General features: G+C 32.7%; 1 long non-coding RNA gene across 1 annotated transcript; it reads right to left on the reverse strand.

Annotated features, from left to right (window-relative positions):
- Positions 1-939: 939 nt before the first annotated feature.
- On the reverse strand, positions 940-17,303 carry LOC111696111 (uncharacterized). The gene is made up of 3 exons (XR_002764006.1): positions 17,236-17,303; positions 16,844-16,974; positions 940-1,057 (listed from the first exon to the last, which is right to left on the reverse strand). It is a non-coding gene; the product is annotated as an uncharacterized LOC111696111 (long non-coding RNA).
- Positions 17,304-17,417: the final 114 nt, after the last annotated feature.

Consider the following 17,417-nt stretch of genomic DNA (forward strand, 5'->3'; position numbering starts at 1 on the left):
ATACTCCGCCAATAAAGTCTACAATTTAGTTGAATTTATTTTAACATTTTTGGCAAGTTTTGAGATTTTGAGTTGAAAAGAATAAAAACTGTCACCATAAACTGCTGCAGGCTCCAATGCGGATATTATTTAAGTTCTGAAATCATGAACTCTTGCAAAAGTTTAATTGTTTTTATTCTAGTAAAGATAACCAGACAGATTGGAATTTTTTCAAGGAGTATCCTCGCTTAATCATGAATCTTGATCTCAATATTCAATATGTCAACTTTTGAAACTTAGACCAAAATGTTTCTCATTAATTTTAGTTGCGGTTCAAATATGGTTGGTTCCACTTTAAATTGTATTTAATGTTTCGAAATTTCGGTGCTTAATTGAAACCGGTTTTTGGCGGATTTGACACTCGGCTCAAAATCATTAATTTCGGACTCTGGTTAGTGCATATTCAAGTATTGTAGTTTTTGTATAGAGTTGTTTTCTCTCAGGTTTTCTAGAATTGAATTATACAAGAATTTCATTTAATTTAAAGAGAGAGAAGAGATTTATAGAACAGGTTTGATTTTATTTACCAAACATTTACAACATTTTTACAGCTAGACCTTTCGTTTTTATTGAAATTCCTCTACACCCCCCCCCCACCCCCCCTACATTGGTTGGAGTAAAAAGATTGTCAAAACAGGAATACAACCACCAAATGACATTAAATATACTCTATGTTATTTAAGTTGTCTTTCTATTTTTATAGTTCTTGGGATAGCTAAAAGTGTTTACGTGTTCCTACAAAGACGATATTCATCTAAGCTGAATCTTGGAAATCATATCAACTTTATAGTTTGACAATATGTCGTTTTTCTTTTTACATTTGACTCTTGTGACATAGTGCATAAAACTGGTTGATTTATCTGTTGCCATCTATTGTACTTGATTGGAGTAAAACTTTTCCTCTGTCATTTTTGATTGACTGTACAGTACGTTTAGTAAACTGTACAGTTCTCCTGTGAGACATGTTCACTCTATAGTAGTTTCATCTCACCAGGAGCCTTCAATTCATCATACCATCCTATATATCAAGGTTATAATGCAAGGAAAGTTAATTGCAGTTGAGTATACTCTGCGTATATATCGAATACAGTTCTCTCCGGGCGGAATTTGTAAACAAGAATAGATAGGTGCGTGTCCAAGGAGGTTAAAAGCATTAAATTTTGATAATTTTGATAATTCACCTAATAGCTTCCTATCACCAGATTATTTCATTGATTTTTTTATGTGAAAGATGGATCCCATATCAGGTTTTGACCTCCGACTTGTGTTTAAATTACCGCCCAGAGATAGTACACTGCAGTACAAAAGATGCGTACACCTCTAAAATAACTTTCCTTGCATTTTATAACCTTGCTATAATATTATATAATATATAAATAGTGGTGTTAATCGTATTGGATCGTAAATTCTAAACTGTATTACATTATTTTTTCCCAGAACGAAAACGATCGTTACATCACCTTCATTTTTGCTTCGTTTTTTATTCGTTTTGGATCTTTTCTGGCACGTTTTTTGCATATATAGTTTGTCGGGGTCAAATGTTCTTATACTGTGCCAAATTTTGAGTGTGGCAGAATATATTGGGAAAAAATTACCCCAAAATAAAGCAAGTAAAGGCACATAACAATATATATATATATATGTAAATATATAATAATATAATGTATCCTCAACTGTGCATTGTTATTTCTAGCCATGTTACAAGGAATTAGGAAAGTATAGAGCTAGAGAGAGTCAACTTTTCTAAAGTTAAAGGGAGTGTTCGCGAAAAATAAAAGGGGGTATAGGTTTAATGCGATAAAAAAGCGCTTTTGATCGCTACTAATCTTACTTCTATCTGTTGCGTCTATAAGGAGAAAATTGATAAAGACGTCTCATACCGAAGAGCGTAGCGCCCATACAAATTGAGGAAGTTTGAACATACGACTTAGACCGTAACAAAATCAAATTAATATCAAACAAATCATACAGATATTACAACCTATAGTCATCGATTATCTTTCGCCACATTTGTATATATTTAATATTTTATGCTAGTTTTGATTTTGTTTTTTAAAATAATATTTAGCTTACAACTTGTTTTCGAACATTCCTGGAAAATATGAAAATGTCGTCTTCATTACCAAAAATCCTCGAAACAGGAATAAACGTTTTTATAAGTAACTCTCAGATCATAACAATTAAAAACATATTATGAAAAATCAACTATATATAAATGTGGCGAAAGATAATCGATGACTATAGGTTGTAATATCTGAATGATTTGTTTGAAATTAAATTGATTTTTTTACGGTCTAAGTCGTATGTTGAAATTTTCTCAATTTGTATGGACGCCATGTTATTCGGTATGAGAAGTCTTTAACAATTTTCTCCTTATAGACGCAACAGATAGAAGTAAGATTAGTGGCGATCAAAAGCGCTTTTTTATCGCATTTAGCCTATACCCCCTTTCATTTTTCGCGAACACTCCCTTTAAGTAAAAAAAACCACTTCATTTAGCTCACAATATTTTACCCATAAATCTGATGGACTCCTGAAAATTTAAAAACAAATCTATCTTCAAAGCCTGTAAATATGACGCCCTTTTAATCTTTGTATGATTGACATTTTTTAGAAAACAACTAAGGCTTCGTGTTGTAGGCTGCTCTATATGGGTCATATTTTATATTGGTAAGAAGGTACAAAAGAAACAAAAATGTGAAAGTTCTTAAGTTTCATTGAACTAAAATGAAAGGAAATTCAAAATAAATTGTTTTACAGAAAGTCAGACACAGGAGAAGAATTCTTTTCAGAAAATAAAAGTCTTGGAATTCGAAAGAAGAATATTTTATAAACTATGTTTCTACCATAAAGATATATTTAGTGGATAAAACAACTAATACAATAGACATATGCATGTTGGGGCCTCAAAATGTGGAATAAGAAGACGACTGTTAAGCACGGGATACAATTTATGTATTATCAAACGAATTATGCGTGGGAATAGGAATTAGAGTGTAATATTATGTGGGGGAAATGGAGTAGGGAGTAGTATATATGTGTGGGAGTGGAAAGTAGGTAGTTTTGTATATATATGGGTGGAGTAGTGAGTAGGGTGTAGTATATATGTGTGGGAGTAGGAAGTGGTATTATGTATATGTGTGATAGTGGGGAGTAGCATATTTGCATGGGAGTAGGGAGTATGGAGAGTCCAAGTTGCAGTTTATTCTCCTTTTATTAATGCACCATTTTGTGTCAGAGGTGATACATCTACATTCAAAACCAATCTCTGGATTTGATTAAGTATTCGCAGCTTATACCATTCATTTTAATACCTGCAGCTCAAGTACTTTCTTAACACAAATATTAGTTTATTCAAAACAATTAACATTAAAAGCTGTGTCTGATCGAGCATGCATGTTTTTATGTTTCAAAGTGACTTGCGCAATTTTTGCTTAAGAAACAATGGAGGAATTGTCAAGTCAGAAAATTACGTTCACTTTCACATTTTCGTTCAGAGTCAGATTTTAAGGGTACCGTTGTGAATCGGACATGGCACTCTTCATGTGGTTTTTTACCACGACATTCTCTTTATATAGATTTTTAAAATTGCTCGTTTTTTTGGCGTATTTTTTCAAACTGAATACGAATACCTCCATTGTGCAAAACTGAATACGAATACCTCCATTGTACAAAACTAAATACGAATACCTCCATTGTACAAAACTGAATACGAATACCTCTATTGTATAAAACTAAATACGAATACCTCTATTATATAAAATTAAATACGAATACCTCCATTGTATAAAACGGAATACAAATACCTCCATTGTATAAAACTGAATACGAATACTTCCATTGTACAAAACTGAATACGAATACCTCTATTGTATAAAACTGAATACGAATACCTCAATTGTATAAAACTAAATACGAATACCTACATTGTATAAAACTAAATACGAATATCTCCGAATACGAATACCTCCATTGTATAAAACTGAACACTAATACCTCCATTGTACAGAACTGAATACGAATACCTCCATTGTACAAAACTGAATACGAATACCTCCATTGTATAAAACTCAACACGAATGCCTCCATTGTACAAAACGGAATACGAATACCTCCACTGTATAAAACTGAATACGAATACCTCCATTGTACAAAACTGAATACGAATACCTCCATTGTACAAAACGGAATACTAACACCTCCATTGTATGAAACTGAATACGAATACCTCTATTTTACAAAACGGAATACGAATACCTCCATTGTACAAAACGGAATATGAACACCTCCAGTGTACAAAACTGAATACGAATACCTCCATTGTATAGAACTGAATACGAATACCTCCATTGTATAAAACTGAATACGAATACCTCCATTGTATAAACTTTCTAACTTTAGTAACCAACATTTTAGAAATGTTTCTCAGTGTCAGGAGAAAAATAAAATCTCTAAAGTTAGATCTGTAGTTGTAGACTGCAGGATCTAGAATGGGATAAATCTTTATAAAATAGTAATGAGAACGTGAGAACATGTTGGATACTGGTTGCAATGCTAAAAATCTGGAGAAAGGAGATTTAATACCTTTCACCGCGAAGTTAAAGGTTCATTAAAGGGACTGTACGCGTAATTTTTAGAGAAATTCATTAAAACAGTAACATCCTCGATTGACAACGGTACCCTTTAAACCTTTGTCTCTTTAAAAATAAGACTATTTATTATTTCCAGTAATTGTTGAACAATTTGTTTTCAAGATGTTTTATATTTAGGGAAAATTAATATCGATGTTAACCAAAGGGCAACTTCCCCAGGGTATTTTCCCAAATGGATACTTCCCAACTGTGTAATTTCCCAAGCATAACTTACCAAGTATGTCCTAGCCGCAGCATTCGGCACCCTAGCCTGTTCCAGCATAGTTGTTTAGAGTAGGTAACAATTTATTCAGTTCTAGAGTAGGTTACATTTTATCTAGTATTCTTGTCTAACACCCCCCCCTCCCCCCTCCCACATTTAAAATTTCTTGAACTGTTCGTAATATAGAACTTATCTAAAATAAAGAACTTTGAATTGTTAACTATTAATAGTTAATCTTTCCTAATTTTGTCTTCTAAAGCAAAATATGAATTGTATTGTAAATGTTAATAAATAGTAATTGTAAGAAGAACACATTATTTTGTATTTATGTTTATATTACCTTGATCATATTTTCAAATTATTAAAGTTTTTATCTCTTATCATTCTTTAATCATCTTCTGAAAAAAAAACTATTTGCTTTTGGATACATCATCTGAGAAAAATTGAATAAATGTAGTTTTGTATGTAATGCCAAATAGCCTGGGTTAGTTACAATTACATGATCCACAGAAGTCTTTTTAAGAATAGTTTCTATACATAAATGTTGTTTTGGATTTTTTAAATAGATTTTATCTTTAAATTTGGTTTGGAATATATGTCGCAGAATATCGAAGAATGTCGAAGAATGTCGTAGAATGTTGAAGAATGTTGAAAAATGTGGAAGAATGTGGACGAATGTCGAAGAATGTCGAAGAATGTCGAAGAATGTCAAAGAATGTCAAATAATGTCAAAGAATGTCAAAGAATGTAGAAGAATGTAGAAGAATGTCGAAGAATGTCAAAGAATGTCGAAGAATGTAGAAGAATGTCGAAGACAGATTTATGTAGCATAAAATAAAAGAAGTGTATTTAAAGTTTGCTAACATGGGTGTGTACAAAGATCTTGTTATTGCAGAGGTTTTTATAAAAATAAAACAAGACTTGAATCTATAATAAGGAAGATTTATACTTCTCACGATACATGTACCTCGGCTAGTGCATATATTATACCGTATAAGTATAGTCCAGAATTGTCGCCTTCCCAGCTTATTAATGTACAGGTTATTGCCGAGGACATTTCGTATTTTAAGGAATCAAGAGAACTTATGAACAAATCAGTTCCAAGTGATGAAGCTGTTTGATGAGCGGGGGAAGGCAGGCGGCCATAAGCCACAACATTTTCCCCTTCCATGCATGCAACACATTATCTTATTTGTCTTCCGGCAGCCATGAGCCACAACCGTACGGTCTTCCACGCCACAGTATTTGAGTCTTAAGGCAGTTTTTAAATGATAAATTTAGGGCATTGAAATTGCAAATTTAAAAATCCAACTGCATTACGAGAGAAAGATCAGAGCTCTACGAAATTTTAGAAGTTTATTAGAGATCAATGAAATGTGTATTCAGTTTATAATCTTCTTTACATTATACAAAGAAAATTTTACATCATTTTACGCATTGTGGGCATCGAGACAAATTGTTTGGGAAAGTCTAAAGAATAAGAAAAGATGAGAAAAATCACAATATTAAAAGTTATCTATTACCTATGCGTTACAGATTTCCTTAAAAAAAATTCTATTTTGCATTTTTTTCGTTAAACAGTGCAAATTTTCGGTTATGTGCGTCCTTTGAACTTTGAGAGTATGAATTATGGTGCATTATTTTTATTGTTCATAATGTTTTCATAAATAAGCCATTTTAGAGGAAAGATTAAATTCAATTTTGGGTATAAATAAGTTTAGCAGTTTACATTAAAAAGGGATCGTCATTATTTCAATTTTAAACTTAAATATAAAGTCCTTTATTTATATCTTTTGCATGACGTCGCTGGATTTTTTAAAAATCAAAATTTCAATGCACTAAATTTGTTATTTAAAAACGTTATAAGTGCCGGAAGACTAAATTGCTGTGACATGGAAGACCGTACGGTTGTGGCTTATGGCTGCTAGAAGACAAAAAAGATGATATATGGCATGGAAGGGAAAAATGCTGAGTCTTATGACCGCCTGCCTTCCCGCGCTCGTTTGATTATGTTTAATTGTGTTTGATTATATTTGATTATGTATGACCGTGTTTGATTATATTTGATTATGTTTGATAGTGTTTGATTACGTTTGATTATGTTTGATTATGTTTGATTATATTTGATTATGTTTGACCGTTTTTGATTACGTTTGATTATGTTTTATTATGTTTGATTATGTTTGATTATGTTTGATTATGTTTGATTATGTTTGATTATGTTTGATTTTATTTGATTATGTTTGATAATGTTGGCTATGTTGGATTATGTTTGATTATGTTTGATTATGTTTGATTATTTGTAACAGTTTTGAATCGACGACCAATGGCGACAGTTCCTTGTTTTGATTAATTCACTACAATTGAACAGGAAATAAATACGTAAAATGCATTCTTCGAAGTGTAGATGAATATCATATCATTAAATATATTTCTTACTGAAGCCTAAAAATGTTGAAAAGATTTTGTAAGCTGTGATTATTCAAAAAAGTTTTAGAAAAGTTTATTAAGTTATTCATCTGGTGCTCTAAAATCGGAGTATATTCCTCTAGAGTAAAGAATAGAGATGGGAATTTAAGTTTTTGGTTCGTTTTATTCAACTTTAGTACTAAGCAATTTTAATCTACAGGGTTTCGTAAAAAACACTTTTTTCCAAATTGTCAGAAGGGAGAGTAAACAAAAGGAAATTATGGAGAATGAAGAAGGAAAAATAAATGACAAGAACGATCTGTACCCGATAATTTTTTTAAATTAAAATTTAAAAAGAAATAAAAGTCATTTAATCCTTTAAAGGTCTGGGGGGCCTGAATCTATGCATAGACAGCGAAGTTAAGTTGGGTCTGGTTCTAGGGAGATTTTGAAAAATAATAAATTAAATGTTTTTAACAAACAAAAAGATGTGACTAATGTTTTTACATTCATTTTAAAAGGGCTATATAAAAAAATATGGGTTAGAGGTTTGTAGCTTTAATAACAAATATTCTATTTGTGGACCGGCAGATATTTTTCAATAAAAAAGTGATAATATCAAAAATAAGAAGTCAAAAAAAAATAGAGGTAGGGCAAAAAAAGCCCCCCCTCCCAGCCAGTTTGTGGTTACGAGGCTCCACAAGAGTCTGACATGTTCATTGGATTTCAAAATTGTATAATCTTCAAGTTGTCTTTCATCACATTGTTGTGCAAAATCTTTTTAAATAATTATAAAATAGATTGTTTTGGTTTGATGTTAAACATGTATGAAAGCAAATTTATTGAGAAGTTAATTCTAAAATATTATAAACATCTCGGATACTTTAATCTTGAAAAGTCTCTTAAAAATAAAAACCTTAATTTAAAAATACATCATCCCTCCTCTCTAGCTGAGAGAAGATGAAAGGGTAAAGTTTCCCTCGTGGAAATCTTGATTTTACTTCTCATAAATATATATTTATTTACATAAACCACTGCAACCAATATACTACAACCAGTACACTACAACCAGTACACTGCAACCAGTATACTGCAAACAGTACACTACAACCAGTACACTACAACCAGTACACTGCAACCAGTACACTGCAACCAGTACACTACAACCAGTACAGTGCAATCAGTACACTACAACCAGTATACTGCAACTAGTATACTGCAACCAGTACACTACAACCAGTATACTACACCCAGTACACTGCAACCAGTACACTGCAACCAGTACACTGCAACCAGTATACTGCAACCAGTATATTACAACCAGTACACTGCAACCAGTACACTACAACTAGTTCACTACAACCAGTTTACTGTAACCAGTATACTGCAACCACTAAACTACAACCAGTACACTGCAACCAGTACACTACAACAAGTATACTACAACCAGTACACTGCAAATAGTACACTACAACCAGTATACTACAACCAGTACACTGAAAACAGTACACTGCAGCCAGTACACTGCAACCAGTACACTACAACCAGTTCACTAAAACCAGTACACTGCAACTAGTACACTACAACCAGTACACTGCAAACAGTACACTGCAACCATACACTGCAACCAGTATACTGCAACCAGTATACTACAACCAGTACACTGCAACCAGTACACTACAACCAGTACACTGCAGCCAGTATACTGCAACCAGTATACTACCAGTACACTACAACCAGTACACTGCAACCAGTACACTGACACTGTAACCATACTGCAACCAGTATACTACAACCAGTACACTGCAACCAGTACACTACAACCAGTACACTGCAGCCAGTATACTGCAACCAGTATACTACAACCAGTACACTGCAACCAGTACACTACAACCAGTACACTGCAACCAGTAAACTACAACCAGTTCACTAAAACCAGTACACTGCAACTAGTACCCTACAACCAGTACACTGCAAACAGTACACTGCAACCAGTACACTGCAACCAGTATACTGCAACCAGTATACTACAACCAGTACACTGCAACCAGTACACTGCAACCAGTACACTGCAACCAGTACACTAAAACCAGTACACTGCAACTAGTACACTACAACCAGTATACTACAATCAGTACACTACAACCAGTACACTGTAACCAGTACACTGCAACCAGTACACTGCAACCAGTACACTACGACCAGTATACTACAAACAGTACACTACAACCAGTATACTGCAACCAGGCAACCAGTATACTGCAACCAGTACACCACAACCAGTACACTACAACCAGTACACTGCAACCAGTATTCTACAACCAGTATACTGCAACCAGTACACTGCAACCTGTACAATACAACCAGTATACTACAACCAGTACACTAGAACCAGTATACTACAACCAGTATACTGCAACCAGTACACGGCAACCTGTACACCACAGCCAGTATACTACAACCAGTACACTAGAACCAGCACACTACAACCAGTATACTACAACCAGTACACTAGAACCAGTACACTGCAACCAGTACACTGCAACCAGTATAATACAATCAGTACACTACAACCAGTACACTGCAACCAGTATACTGCAACCGGTATACTACAACCAGTACACTACAACCAGTACACTGCAACCAGTATACTGTAACCAGTATACTACAACCAGTAAACTACAACCATTACACTGTAACCAGTACACTACAACCAGTACACTACAACCATTACACTGCAAACAGTATATTGCAACCAGTATACTACAACCAGTACACTGTAACCAGTACACTACAACCAGTACACTGCAACCAGTAAACTGCAAGCAGTATACTACAACCAGTACACTATAACTAGTACACTACAACCAGTACACTGCAACCAATACACTACAACCAGTATACTACAAACAGTACACTACAACCAGTATACTACAACCAGTATACTGCAACCAGTACACTACAACCAGTAAACTGCAACCAGTACACTGCAACCTGTACACTACAACCAGTATACTACAACCAGTACACTAGAACCAGTATAATACAACCAGTACACTAGAACCAGCACACTAGAACCAGTATACTACAATCAGTATCTTACAACCAGTACATTGCAACCAGTACACTGCAACCAGTACATTACAATCAGTGCACTGCAATCAGAACACCGCAACCATTACACTGCAACCAGTACACGGCAACCAGTACACTGCAACCAGTACATTACAATCAGTACACTGAAACCAAAACACTGCAACCATTACACTATAACCAGTACACTACAACCAGTACACTGCAACCATTACATTACAACAGTAAAATACAACCAGTACACTGCAACCATTTTACTGCAGCCAGTAAAATACAACCAGTACCTTGAAACTTTAACAAGCTTAAATTGAAACACTCTGAATTAATTAAAGACAATTAATCGCCTAACATTGAGAACATCTTTAAAGGTTTAAAGTACTTCGAGCTTTAATTAGACTTGTCAAATAGATCTAACCATGCTGTAATATAGGGAGGTGTTTCTTTATAAGTGCATTGTGCAGTATATGAGTAAAAGAAGAACTACTAATCTATCAAAACAAAGTTGTGATTAAATCGATTGCTATTTTTCAGTTTTCCAACTTTGTAAGGTCAAATTCACTTCTAGGAAAACAGATCTAAAAGTATATTCAGAGGTTGATAAAGTTTGAATTATACTTGAACAGTGCTTACCAGAAAACAGTGGAATATTTTCCTCAACCTTTTTTCAATGCCCTGATGGATTTTGTGCTTTGCTTGTCTTGTAAAAACGGCTGATCCAATTGAGCCCCACAAATTTTGAGGCAACGCACATGACCTCAGGTAAGCTTTATTTGACTAAAATGGCGATTTACAAAGATTAAAGCTAAACCTGGGCGCAAACAGGAGCGCAAAGAGCCCTATAGCCTTGTTTGTAAATATTTTATGTTATTTTTATAAAAACGTTGAAGATATATTTTGAGATGTGAATAAATGTGTACATAATCCTTTAGCAACATTTCATTGTAAACGAAAGAAAAAGAGTACAATTGCATTTTTATTTACATTTTTTCAGCAAAAGAAGAATTTGTAAAGTTATAAAACCCTACTTCTCTTTCAGCTCCGTTCAGTTAGACTAAAACTGTCAACTTTGTTTAATGATTAGATGGAAAAATATGACAAGCATGGATGATCATTATTCTGATCAACTTGAATCACAAAAAATGTTAATTTCCAATGTTAAGCTGACACTACTATGCATGATATATGCATAAATAAAGTATTCCTTTGCTCAGAAAACTATCTGCAGTGAGCTGGATGGGTGAAACTTTATTATATTTAGATTTTTAGATTCTTTTGTCTAGCATCAATTTTTGTTTTTTAATGTTAATTTTAAAGCTGACATATTTTCTTTGTTGATTGTTAGAAAAAAAATCTCATGGATTTTTTGTTAAGTCGCATGGATTCCACAAAATATTTAATTTCACATTTTTCTAGGTTCAATTTTTCTTGTTTTTGGCGCAATTGGTAAAGCCTTTTCGATGTTTATTATATAAAAAACCATCAAAGACAAACCAATTTTAAAAATATTAATATAGTTATAAAATTTTACAGTGAGCCAAGTTCAATTTACTTTTACTGTACTAACTCGCTGAGAACTATGATAGAGAAAATTAATATGTTTGCTGTTTATCTCTGAACATATATTGTAATGTTTTAAATAAAATTAACATGTTTCATGTTTATCTACTGTACTAACTCGCTGAGAACTATGATAGAGAAAATTAATATGTTTGCTGTTTATCTCTGAACATATATTGTAATGTTTTAAATAAAATTAACATGTTTCATGTTTATCTCTGAACATATATGGTAATGTTTTAAATAAAATTAATATGTTTGCTGTTTATCTCTGAACATATATGGTAATGTTTTAAATAAAATTAACATGTTTCATGTTTATCTCTGAACATATATGGTAATGTTTTAAATAAAATTAACATGTTTCCTGTTTATCTCTGAACATATATTGTAATGTTTTAAATAAAATTAACATGTTTCATGTTTATCTCTGAACATATATGGTAATGTTTTAAATAAAATTAACATGTTTCATGTTTATCTCTGAACATATATGGTAATGTTTTAAATAAAATTAACATGTTTCATGTTTATCTCTGAACATATATTGTAATGTTTTAAATAAAATGAGAAATGCTGACTTTAACCGTATTGTTATTTTCCGCTAAAATATAAAATGGATTAAAGGAACAATAAAATAGAAAATGCGCCAACTGAATCTTTAAAAAGTGTCCAATAGAACTAGAATACAATAAAACCCTGTATAAGATCTGATGAGACTGTGCGTGTGTGTATATGGAGAGTTGTGTTTCAACTGAAAGTATCGGAAGAAAATGGTGAGGGAGAGGATGGGGAGGATAGAGAGGATGAGAGGATGTGAGGATGTGAGGATGTGAGGATGAAAAGAAGAGGCTGTATGACACACAACACCGGCTTTACACCAATATACATCGTAAACAAATTTAATTTCAAACCCCTCAGGATAAAACGCCAAGTTCGATCCAAGGTGAGTGCAACATACAACTTTAATAATACAAAAAACTTTGTCATTTTATGACAACAGAAACTATGCAATATTATTTATATATTTAATTTCAGAAATTGAGATAAAAAATGTCAATATATGGGGGGGGGGGAAGGCTGATTTTCCCCCCTCCCTTCCTAGGATTTTGAGTTATAAGATAGAGGGAGGGATACATTCCGACTATTGAATAATTTACTTTTTACCCAATGCGATTAAATAAAAATTTTCGCAGTTCTTAATTACTCTAGTTTTGCAAAGTGAAAGTTGAGTGCTTTGTTCAAGCTGTTGTATGCTTTGGGGAAACACCCCCCCCCCCACCCCACCCCAGAATAGGATTAAAAAAAAAGAACTACATTTGATTTAATCTTCTTGAAATAAAATAATAATCACTTTTTTGAGTTGTAGATAATTCTTAAATTATGGATTTTTACAAAGGTTGGTGGATGTTTTTCATAAGTTTTGAATTTAGAAAAATAATTAAAATTGCTTCTCGTCATCTTGGAAATATTTTTAAAAAAATAATTTGCCCTGGAACAGACAGATTTTCCAAATCATTGATTATAACATGCACCATTTGTTCCGAAACCTGACACTCATTGTCAGGTTTGGGACATAAGCACGGTTTGGAACTTGAGTTCCCTGTATTTAATCCTTCCCTTTTAACGAAGCAAAGTTATAAATATATCATCGTACATCATTGAACTTATCAGATTACTCCAAATATAATTTATGCACTGCAGTTGGAGAAGATCAAAACAAGGAAACCCGGGTTAAAGTCACAGAACAGAGAATATGAATAGAAGGGAATTGAAACAGATTTCTCGGTATGAATTTTGTCTGTTCCTTTGAGTCTGAAAGGGATGTAAAAGTGTTGATTTCATGTAAATGTTCACAAATTATATTTTAAAGCTGTTAAATAAAATTTATGAAGTGAATTATAACGAAAAATCATCGTTTGTAAAGTGGAAGGAATATGTGATATAAGGACAATGAAAAGAAAGTAAAATATAGTGAACAAAATATGAAACCAGCATATTTATAATTTGGTTTTTAACTAACATCAATTAAAATTCTATTTTCAAAACAGTTAGAAAATGGCAATTTTTGAATTGAAGATTCTGATTTCCAAAAACTTTTCCTTTTTCAAAATTTGTCATTTTCAAACATTCAGCTTGGTGAAAAAAATTTCAGAAAAATGGTACGATATTGTTCGGTAATCATGGTTGTAAATCAAACAACAGTTTCAAAAACCTAACATTTCATAGGTAAAAATTAATTGCATTATAATATATAACCCTTAAATTAGGACTAGGCTAAAAAGGAGACATATAATTTACATATTCATCTATAACATTTAAAAAAATCTAAGTACTTAAGTTTGAAATCTGCCGTAACTATTATGCTTTTTAAATATTACAAAACTTGAATAAAAATTCCCAAAACACACTATTAATATACAGTTGTAGGCGATTATATCAATACAATGAAGACGGGCTTTTTATTAAAGAGTTTATTGTTAAATTGATATATTCTACGACGACGGTGATATTTATGATAATTTAAAATGTTTCTTATCAAAATTGGTAAATAAATAAATTTGATAAAAACATGTCATTTTCTATATACAAGAAGTGGGATTAATGAGCATCCTCGAGTTTGGTGTATTCTAATATCTTGAGTATTCCTAAAATATTGGCTTACCCTCTTTGATTATTTACAATTATGGAACATGTTTTAAATGAAAAAAAAACACGTATTAGATTGATTTTTATCGACGTTTCCGTGAAAGGTTGTCAGAGAAAAGGATTTAGAAAAAATAAATAATTCTTTCTTCTTTGAAAATAAGTTCCAGGGCTCAAGAGCACAAATATGTAAAATACACCTGCAGTATGGAAACGGTGCAACAAAATGGCCGTTTTACACCTTTTTTGAGTTAATTCCTCTCTACACTAATGTATTCTCTATGGTTCAAGTGCAAATATAGAATGTTAAATGATGTATCAAAATCCTAGAAGATTGGTAGAGTAAGGACCGGAGTCAAAATTTGGAAAACAGGTTTTATGATTTTTGTAAACTATAATTATCAAAAAGCTCTTTTTTCCTTTTAAAATAAATCTACAAAAACGTTGAGATCCCAAAAAACTGTGGGGTTCTGTTAAACAATTCTGTTTAAAATCTCTTTAAAGTCTTATGTTTTGTAAATAACCCTGAATATGAAGAGTAACCAGTATTTAATGACCACTACACTGATTAGACAATATATATTTACCTATAGTTTACCCAGCACACTAAATACACACTAACATCAATGGATACACAAAACCCTACATCCCCTACACTAGTACACAGTTTAAACACAGCTATACGGACTAATATACTTATATTCATTGCTCCTGTATCAGAAACACCCTATTATACTTATATTCCTTGCTCCTGTATCAGATACACCCTAATATACTTACATTCCTTGCTCCTGTATCAGATACGCCCTATTATACTTATATTCCTTGCTCCTGGATCATATACACCCTATTATCCTTGTATTCCTTGCCCTGTATCATATACACCCTAATATCATACTCCTTGCTCCTGTATCAGATACACCCTATTATACTTATATTCCTTGCCCTGTATCAGATACACCCTAATATACTTATATTCCTTGCTCCTGTATCATATACACCCTAATCTATATATAAATTTGGCGTGTCTGTTTGTCTGTCTGTCTGTTTGTTTGTTTGTTTGTTTGTTTGTATCCAATAAACGTCAAAACGGCTGAACCGATCGGGCCCAATTTTTTGTGGGACATCTAGGGACTCCAGGGAAGGTTTATGAATCATCAAAATTTCAAATATTTGTCTCCATCAAAATTCGATCGTCATCAAATTTTTTAAAATTTTGAAAATCCGCGAAATTTTTTGTGAAAATCCGCGAATTATTTTTGTTTTGTTTTACGATGTACACAAAGAGAACATGTTCACAATAAATTTAGGAGATGGGCGCGAAGCGCCCTCTAAGGCTAGAAAGAAGGGCGCGAAGCGCCTTGAATTTCTAGTATACTTATATTCCTTGCCCTGTATCATATCCACCCTATTTTACTTATATTCTTTGCTCCTGTATCATATACACCCTAATCTACTTATATTCCTTGCCCCTGTATCATATACACCCTATTATACTTATATTCCTTGCTCCTGTATCAGATACACCCTAATATACTTTTATTCTTTGCTTTTGTATCAGATACACAATATTATACTTATATTCCTTGCTCCTGTATCATATACACCCTTATATTCCTTGCTCCTGTATCAGATACACCCTAATATACTTACATTCCTTGCTCCTGTATCAGATACACCCTATTATACTTATATACCATGCCCCTGTATCAGATACACTCTGATCTACTTATATTCATTGCCCCTGTATCAGATACACTCTGATCTACTTATATTCCTTGCCCCTGTATCAGATACACTCTAATCTACTTATATTCCTTGCCCCTGTATTATACACAGCCTATTATACTTGAGAGGAAGCTGAATAGACAAGCCTTGAAGGGTTCTTCAGAGTTTCTATTTTCTATGATTCTAAAATCAGAAGGATTATACTTTTAGTTCTTTTATCTTGAACGTTTGTGATTATGTTTCTTTTACAATGTTGGTTGTTGGACAACAATCCAAATATTAATTAATTAGTAGCACTTTCTAGGATTTTTGACCCAATCTGATCCAGTTCTTTTTAAACACCTTTACCCAAAGTTTTAACAGAAAAACTGTTGATAGGAATCCAGACTTCAATCTAATGGCAAATTGCAGGAAACAAGAAAAGGAAAAAAAGGCAAATACCTCCATAAAATCCGAAAAAATTGCCCTGTTTCGCGAGCTAATCTACTCGCTCAAAACTATCCTATGTGTATCGAACCTTGTCATGATCTGCTATTGGGTGATCGCAACCATCATTAAGCCTCAGACTCTCTTGGATACAACTCTACTTCTTTTAGAATCTCTCCTCGATAGTAACAGTGCTCTTGATAATGAAGATACAGGTTCAATCTGTAAAAGATTGCCCAAGTTAGTTTTATTTATAAACAAAAGTAATATAATGATATACAAGATCGAATAAATGGAAGAATATACAAAATAGTTAATACGAGGATAAAAACCTTTTAAAGCTCATGATATAAAAAGAGATGCGATAATCTTCAATAACTCAAAACTCAGTTTAATTTGAATAATTCAATGATACAATGTGTAGATAACTAATACAAGCTCATTTATCAGGAAAAATATTTATATATATAGCCTAATTAGTACCTTAATGTGTCGTAAGCAATTCACAACAGTCTATATCAAAATATCTAATCTAACTGACTAGAAACAGAGAATATTGTGTAAATCTAACACATAGTTTACAAATCAAAACTGGTTTTGCTTCTGCACTACAGACTCGTACGTCCCTCCCTTCGACTTCAGGGGCTTCACATCTTTCGCGTGAA

This window comes from Eurytemora carolleeae, unplaced genomic scaffold (genome assembly GCF_000591075.1).
Source record: "Eurytemora carolleeae unplaced genomic scaffold, Eaff_2.0 scaffold203, whole genome shotgun sequence".
Classification (NCBI taxonomy): Eukaryota; Metazoa; Arthropoda; class Copepoda; order Calanoida; family Temoridae; genus Eurytemora; species Eurytemora carolleeae.